Source organism: Cavia porcellus, unplaced genomic scaffold (assembly GCF_034190915.1).
Source record: "Cavia porcellus strain 051 isolate PalLab524CR breed Dunkin Hartley unplaced genomic scaffold, mCavPor4.1 scaffold_45, whole genome shotgun sequence".
Classification (NCBI taxonomy): domain Eukaryota; kingdom Metazoa; phylum Chordata; class Mammalia; order Rodentia; family Caviidae; genus Cavia; species Cavia porcellus.
Window position 1 is genome coordinate 4,971,349 of NW_026947528.1, and position 8,614 is coordinate 4,979,962.

Consider the following 8,614-nt stretch of genomic DNA (forward strand, 5'->3'; position numbering starts at 1 on the left):
ATGTACCGGGCCTGAGTAAAGCAGAATGCAGAGTAAGCCTCTTCAATAGTTGTGCATTCCATAAGTGGTTTTAAAACCAGTGAAACCCTTTGGACTTAGTGTTTGTATTTAATTGGTTGATTGGTTTTTCAAATTGTTTCTTTTACTATTTTTAACTTTGTGACTCAGGGAAGCCCTCACTCATAGTGATTTAGACCTCTCCAAAAGTTCTGAAGTTATTCATGTAACAGCTATTACATGTTATAAGTTTCTCCTATTCAAACTTGAAAGACAAAAAGACTCTGCTACTTTTCATCTATATTCAGTGTTAGGCTAAATTCAGTGTTGGACTTTTTACAAGTCCTTTGAAATGTGTCCTCCTCTAGTCACTGGTCGTTCTGGAATTTACTTTCTTGTGAAGACAGGATTTGAGCAAAGTGACACAAGTACAGTTTGCCACTACTCTGGACACCTGGTTAAATATCGAGTTCCCTAAATGGTGTGTGTTTTACTTTGATCTCTGCTCACACTTTGCTCATCCAGTTAGAACCACAGGGCTCCAGGCCATAGCGTTCCAGGCCTAAACAAGAAAATTTCCATTCCGTTTTGGGAGTTCATTCGTCTATCATAATTACTTTTTCAACAAATGTGTGTTTCAGGAGAGGCCCTGTCCAAATGTGGAGAGGCCCATTTTCATTCACTCACTTTCAGACTTTCTAAGATTTTCAGTTACTAGAGGTTTGCCCAGACTTGCCATTGTCAAGGGACAGTGCACTTCACTTGAAGTTGTGCAGTATTACTTCATGTGTCTCTGTTGAATTTCCACCAATGGGAAACTCTTGGTGTATTCATCTCCAAGTGTTTCTGCGTAAGAAAATATAAGTAACAAAGGATGTGGTTTCAAGCCCAATGAGGAAAGGAGGGATTATCTTTATTTCAGTGCAGGTTGACCTTTCAAAGAAACAGTAATTCCTATGTAATAGGAGGTAAAATCTTTTGTAAAGAGACATGGAAATGACCCGCTGAAGTTTATGTCACTGTTTTTAAAATGCCAAGGACATTTCAGAAATTCTTGGCTACTGAAGTGCCCCTTTTTTCAAATTTCTCTTAGGTAAGACACTCCAGCTTCATCAAACCATGGTACTGTTCCTTCCTTGTAAAAAACCAAAGCAAAAAAGAAAATAAATTAAAACAAAACCCATCAAATTACATTTGAGAGCACACAATTGCTCAGCAGGCCCACTATTCAAGAAGCTAGAGGTACAGAAGCCTCAGCCTTCAGCCCATGGCCTGAAGTTTTGTCTCTATCATGGCCCCTCAATTCCCTGGCATGGCCACATTAACTCATGAATTTTTACTCATTTCCTCTTCAAATGCACAGGATCCAATATATTTGAACCCTGTTCACCTGGGCTGTAATCATCCAAGGACACACCAGATTAAGGGCAGCCACCCCCTTGCCTGGGGCCTTGGAGCTTATCACAATAGAAATGGAAATTGAACAAGGGGAGCCAAAACAAAGAGAGGCATATTCCTAAAGTCTGAAGCACAGAAGCTACCTATAGACCAGTAGTGGGATTTCACAAATTATGTAAGAATCTCTGTGCACATGCTTGGCATGGCCGCTCATGCCTATAATCCCAGCAATCTGGGGGCAGAGGTGGATGGATCCTTGGGAGTTCCAGTCCATCTTGGGCTACGAATTTAACTCAAGGCTTCTTTCAACAACTACATAAGATGCTGTTTCCAAAAAGAGGACAACAGAAAAGTAGACACACTTGGTCCAGGTCCCTGGGTTCACTACATGAGTTGTGGAGTCGAAATATTCCATGCCATGAGAAAATACCTGGGATTTTTAGTGAAAGGGGCATTTGCATCCCTTTTCTAAGGGTTTCCCTTTCACCATGTTATATTTGAATTCTGAGAAAACCTGCTGGTGATAAGCTATCTAGCATTATGTTGGTTTAGGTATTGAGCTAGTACCTCATGTTTAGTGTTCAGGTTATGCTGGAATGGCTGCAGACCTCCTTGAAATAGCGATTGCAGACAAGTGAACCCTGAGGAAGCTGGATAGTTGAAGCAGGCACTCCAAATATTCATGCAATGCAGGGATTCACTTTCATTTTGGGACTCATCTTCTGCTTGCTGGCTTTTAGTGCTAACTGATACTACCATGGTGGCAGTAATCCAGCAGAGACTGCATGTATGGTTTGCAGGTTTGCTTCCCAAGCCACCAGAAACTTGGCAGAACCCAAATCATTGTGGCATTTTCTTTCCTCCCCTGAAACATTTGGCTTTCTATGTTTGAAAATTGAATAGACTGCGCTAGTCAAGTTTGGACCCCATGTACCACCAACAGAGCTAAAGACAGAGCCAATTACTTCCCTCCACTTGTCAAAACATGTCAAATTTGCTTGATCACCACAACTTCAAAGAAAATTCTGAGGCAACTTGGAGAGGTTAATCAAATACTGCATGATTGGAATGGCTGTGGTTGTATGAGGTGGAAAGCTACAGAGTTGGGCAGAAACTGTTCACAGAAACCCACAGGCTTGTGGTTGCCAGGCAACCACACTGGGCTGAGACTGGCTGAACATCACTGTGAGGTGGATTTTAGGCTCTAGGTTTGAAAATTTAAAAGACTGGGGTAGTCAAGTTTGGAACCCATCGACCACAGACAGACCAAAAGGTCTTTCAATTACTTCCCTGCACTTCTCAAAATATGTCAAATTTTCTTGATCACTACAACTGTAAAAAAAATTCTGAGGCAACATAGAGAGGCTAATCAAATACTGCATGATTGGAATGGCTGTGGTTGTATGAGGTGGAAAGGTGCAGAGTTGGGCTGAAACAGTTCACAGAAATCCACAAGCTTGTGGTTGCCAGGAAACCACACTGGGCTGCAATTGGCTGAGCACCATTGTGAGCTGGACTTTAGGCTCTAGGACACAAGTGTGCAGTAGGAGACCTGAGTCACAATGCTGGGCGTTGCCATGGAGACCTCAGTGGCACAGAGGACCTTGTAGGGCAAGATTTAAATAGGATGAATATTCTTGGCCTGGTGTTCCACAATACTCTCTCTGAAGGCTTCATTGCTCAGAATTTGTGGATGGAAATGCTTGCCAATCTACACATGGATGTACTTTCAATGGGTTATGAAATATGCCAGGGCCTGGCAGATGATCTCTGCCATGTCCAATCCTTGAGCATACGCTTTTCCCTTGTCATGTCTGTCATTTGGCTGAGTATTGTTCCCTAAGCTATTCAGTCAAGACTTGCTGACATCATTCACCTGCAGTATAAGAGCTTTCTGTGAAATTTCTCAGCAGAAATCCTCTGCAAGCACATAGCTTTGGATATGAGAGACAGTGGTGGAAGTTGAATTTCAAGGGCAGATATTTGAAAACAATGAAACAAGCCCCGAATAAGATCTTTACATGTTTCCCAGATGAATATGTTTGGAAATACGGGGGAAGATGGAGATCAAGCCTGACAAGAGTGCACACCCATTTCAAGGTACAAAAACCAGGGAAAAACATGGGAAAGCAAGAGAGCTGGTTAATCTGATGTAAAAATCTTTGATGATGAAAGGAAAATTATATTCCCATGATGATATATTCAGGCTGTAGAAGTGAACTTCTCATGTTGGTTGTCCTATGTGTGGCCTTCTGCATTGGGCGGTGGATGCAGGACAGGAGATCTTCAAATAAATCTGGTGGAACACAAAATACTGAAAAAAAAATTCAGCCTAAATCCTGTGTATTCCTTCCCTTTGAGAACATATATGGATAATGTATGAAGTTTCAAAAGAGAAAATGTCCTTTGGGTCATGGTTTCAACAATGAAATGGTCACTTCACATAACATTTTGAATTTTGCTTTCACACTTGCTCATGTACCGGGCCTGAGTAGAGCAGAATGCAGAGTAAGCCTCTTCACCAGTTGTGCATCCCATAAGTGGTTTTAAAACCAGGGAACCCCTTTGGACTTAGTGTTTGTATTTTATTGGTTGATTGGTTTTTCAAATTGTTTGTTTTAATATTTTGAACTTTGTGAGTCAGGGAAGCGCTCACTCATAGAGATTCAGACCTCTCCAAAAGCTCTGAAGTTATTCATGTAACAGCTATTACATGTTATAAGTTTCTCCTATTAAAACTTGAAAGACAAACAGACTCTGATACTTTTCATCGAAATTCAGTGTTGGGCTAAATTCAGTGTTGGACTTTTTACAAGTCCTTTGAAATGTGTCCTTCTCTAGTCACTTGTCGTGCTGGAATTTACTTTCTTGTGAAGACAGGATTTGAGCAAATTGCCACAAGTACAGTTTGCCACTACTCTGGACGCCTGGTTAAATATCGAGTTTCCTAAATTGTGTGTGTTTTACTTTGATCTCTGCTCACACTTTGCTCATTCAGTTAGAACCACAGGGCTCCAGGCCATAGCGTTCCAGGCCTAAACAAGAAAATTTCCATTCCGTTTTGGGAGTTCATTCGTCTCTCATAATTACTTTTTCCACAAATGTGTGCTTCAGGAGAGGCCGTTTCCAAATGTGGAGAGGCCCATTTTCATTCACTCACTTTCAGACTTTCTAAGATTTTCAGTTACTAAAGGTTTGCCCAGACTTGCCATTGTCAAGGGACAGTGCACTTCACTTGAAGTTGTGCAGTATTACTTCATGTGTCTCCGTGGAATTTCCACCAATGGGCAACTCTTGCTGTATTCATCTCCAAGTGTTTCTGCGTAAGAAAACATAAGTAACAAAGGATGTGGTTTCAAGCCCAATGAGGAAAGGAGAGATTATCTTTATTTCAGTGCAGGTTGACCTTTCAAAGAAACAGTAATTCCTATGAAATAGGAGGTAAAATCTATTGTAAAGAGACATGGACTTGACCCGCTGAAGTTTATGTCACTGTTTTTAAAACGCCAAGGGCATTTCAGAAATTCTTGGCTACTTAAGTGCCCCTTTTTTCAAATATGTCTTAGGTAAGACACTCCAGCTTCATCAAACCATGGTACTGTTCCTTCCATGTAAAAAACCAAAGCAAAAAAGAAAATAAATTAAAAGGAAACCCATCAAATTACATTTGAGAGTCCACAATTGCTCAGCAGGCCCACTATTCAAGAAGCTAGAGGTACAGAAGCCTCAGCCTTCAGCCCATGGCCTGAAATTTTGTCTCTATCATGGCCCCTCAATTCCCTGGCATGTCCACATTATTTCATGAATCTTTACTCATTTCCTCTTCAAATGCACAGTATCCAATATATTTGAACCCTGTTCACCTGGGCTGTAATCATCCAAGGACACACCAGTAGAAGGGCAGCCACGCCCTTACCTGGGGCCTTGGAGCTTATCACAATAGAAATGGACACCTGAACAAGGGGAGCCAAAACAAAGAGAGGCATATTCCTAAAGTCTGAAGCACAGAAGCTACCTATAGACCAGTAGTGGGATTTCACAAATTATGTAAGAATCTCTGTGCAAATGCTTGGCATGGCTGCTCATGCCTATAATCCCAGCAATCTGGGGGCTGAGGTGGATGGATCCTTGGGAGTTCCAGTCCATCTTGGTCTACGAATTTATCTCAAGGCCTCTTTCAACAACTACATAAGATGCTGTTTCCAAGAAGAGGACAACAGAAAACTAGACACACTTGGTCCAGGTCCCTGGGTTCACTACATGAGTTGTGGAGTCTAAATATTTCATGCCATGAGAAAATACCTGGGATTTTTAGGGAAAGGGGCATTTGCATCCCTTTTCTAAGGGTTTCCCTTTCACCATGTTACATTTGAATTCTGGGAAAACCTGCTGGTGATAAGCTATCTAGCATTATGTTGGTTTAGGTATTGAGCTACTACCTCATGTTTAGTGTTCAGGGTTATGCTTTAATGGCTGCAGACCTCCTTGAAATAGCGATTGCAGACAAGTGAACCCCGAGGAAGCTGGATAGTTGAAGCAGGCACTCCAAATATTCATGTACTGCAAGGATTCACTTTCATTTTGGGACTCATCTTCTGCTTGCTGGCTTTTAGTGCTAACTGATACTACCATGGTGGCAGTAATCCAGCAGAGACTGCATGTATGGTTTGCAGGTTTGCTTCCCAAGCCACCAGAAACTTGGCAGAACCCAAATCATTGTGGCATTTTCTTTCCTCCCCTGAAACATTTGGCTTTCTAAGTTTGAAAATTGAATAGACTGGGCTAGTCAAGTTTGGACCCCATGTACCACCAACAGAGCTAAAGACAGAGCCAATTACTTCCCTCCACTTGTCAAAATATATCAAATTTGCTTGATCACCACAACTTCAAAGAAAATTCTGAGTCAGCTTAGAGAGGTTAATCAAATACTGCATGATTGGAATGGCTATGGTTGTATGAGGTGGAAAGCTGCAGAGTTGGGCAGAAACTGTTCACAGAAACCCACAGGCTTGTGGTTGCCAGGCAACCACACTGGGCTGAGACTGGCTGAACATCACTGTGAGGTGGATTTTAGGCTCTAGGTTTGAAAATTTAAAAGACTGGAGTAGTCAAGTTTGGAACCCATCGACCACAGACAGACCAAAAGGTCTTTCAATTACTTCCCTCCACTTCTCAAAATATGTCAAATTTTCTTGATCACTACAACTGTAAAAAAAATTCTGAGGCAACATAGAGAGGCTAATCAAATACTGCATGATTGGAATGGCTGTGGTTGTATGAGGTGGAAAGCTGCAGAGTTGGGCTGAAACAGTTCACAGAAATCCACAAGCTTGTGGTTGCCAGGAAACCACACTGGGCTGCAATTGGCTGAGCACCATTGTTACCTGGACTTTAGGCTCTAGGACACAAGTGTGCAGTAGGAGACCTGAGTCACAATGCTGGGCGTTGCCATGGAGACCTCAGTGGCACAGAGGACCTTGTAGGGCAAGTTTTAAATAGGATGAATATTCTTGGCCTGGTGTGCCATAATATTCTCTCTGAAGGCTTCACTGCTCAGAATTTGTGGATGGAAATGCTTGCCAATCTACACATGGATGTACTTTCAATGGGATATGAAATATGCCAGGGCTTGGCAGATGATCTCTGCCATGTCCTATCATTGAGCACACGCTTTTCCCTTGTCATGTCTGTCATTTGGCTGAGTACTGTTCCCTAAGCTATTCAGTCAAGACTTGCTGGCATCATTCACCTGCAGTATAAGAACTTTTTGTGAAATTTCTCAGCAGAAATCCTCTGCAAGCACATAGCTTTGGATATGAGAGACAGTGGTGGAAGTTGAATTTCAAGGGCAGATATTTGAAAACAATGAAACAAGCCCTGAATAAGATCTTTACATGTTTCCCAGATGAATATGTTTGGAAATACGGGGGAAGATGGAGATCAAGCCTGAAAAGAGTGCACACCCATTTCAAGGTACAAAAACCAGGGAAAAACATGGGAAAGCAAGAGAGCTGGTTAATCTGATGTAAAAACCGTTGATGATGAAAGGAAAATTATATTCTCATGATGATATAATCAGGCTGTAGAAGTGAACTTCTCATGTTGGTTCTCCTATGTGTGGCCTTCTGCATTGGGCGGTGGATGCAGGACAGGAGATCTTCAAATAAATCTGGTGGAACACAAAATACTGAAAAAAAAATTCAGCCTAAATCCTGTGTATTCCTTCCCTTTGAGAACATATATGGATAATGTATGAAGTTTCAAAAGAGAAAATGTCTTTTGGGTCATGGTTTCAACAATGAAATGGTCACTTGACATAACATTTTGAATTTTGCTTTCACACTTGCTCATGTACCGGGCCTGAGTAAAGCAGAATGCAGAGTAAGCCTCTTCAATAGTTGTGCATTCCATAAGTGGTTTTAAAACCAGTGAAACCCTTTGGACTTAGTGTTTGTATTTAATTGGTTGATTGGTTTTTCAAATTGTTTCTTTTACTATTTTGAACTTTGTGAGTCACGGAAGCCCTCACTCATAGTGATTTAGACCTCTCCAAAAGTTCTGAAGTTATTCATGTAACAGCTATTACATGTTATAAGTTTCTCCTATTAAAACTTGAAAGACAAAAAGACTCTGCTACTTTTCATCTAAATTCAGTGTTAGGCTAAATTCAGTGTTGGACTTTTTACAAGTCCTTTGAAATGTGTCCTCCTCTAGTCACTGCTCGTGCTGGAATTTACTTTCTTGTGAAGACAGGATTTGAGCAAATTTACACAAGTACAGTTTGCCACTACTCTGGACACCTGGTTAAATATCGAGTTCCCTACATGGTGTGTGTTTTACTTTGATATCTGCTCACACTTTGCTCATCCAGTTAGAACCACAGGGCTCCAGGCCATAGCGTTCGAGGCCTAAACAAGAAAATTTCCATTCCGTTTTGGGAGTTCATTCGTCTCTCATAATTACTTTTTCCACAAATGTGTGCTTCAGGAGAGGCCGTGTCCAAATGTGGAGAGGCCCATTTTCATTCACTCACTTTCAGACTTTCTAAGATTTTCAGTTACTAGAGGTTTGCCCAGACTTGCCATTGTCAAGGGACAGTGCACTTCACTTGAAGTTGTGCAGTATTACTTCATGTGTCTCCGTGGAATTTCCACCAATGGGAAACTCTTGCTGTATTCATCTCCAAGTGTTTCTGCGTAAGAAAATATAAGTAACAAAG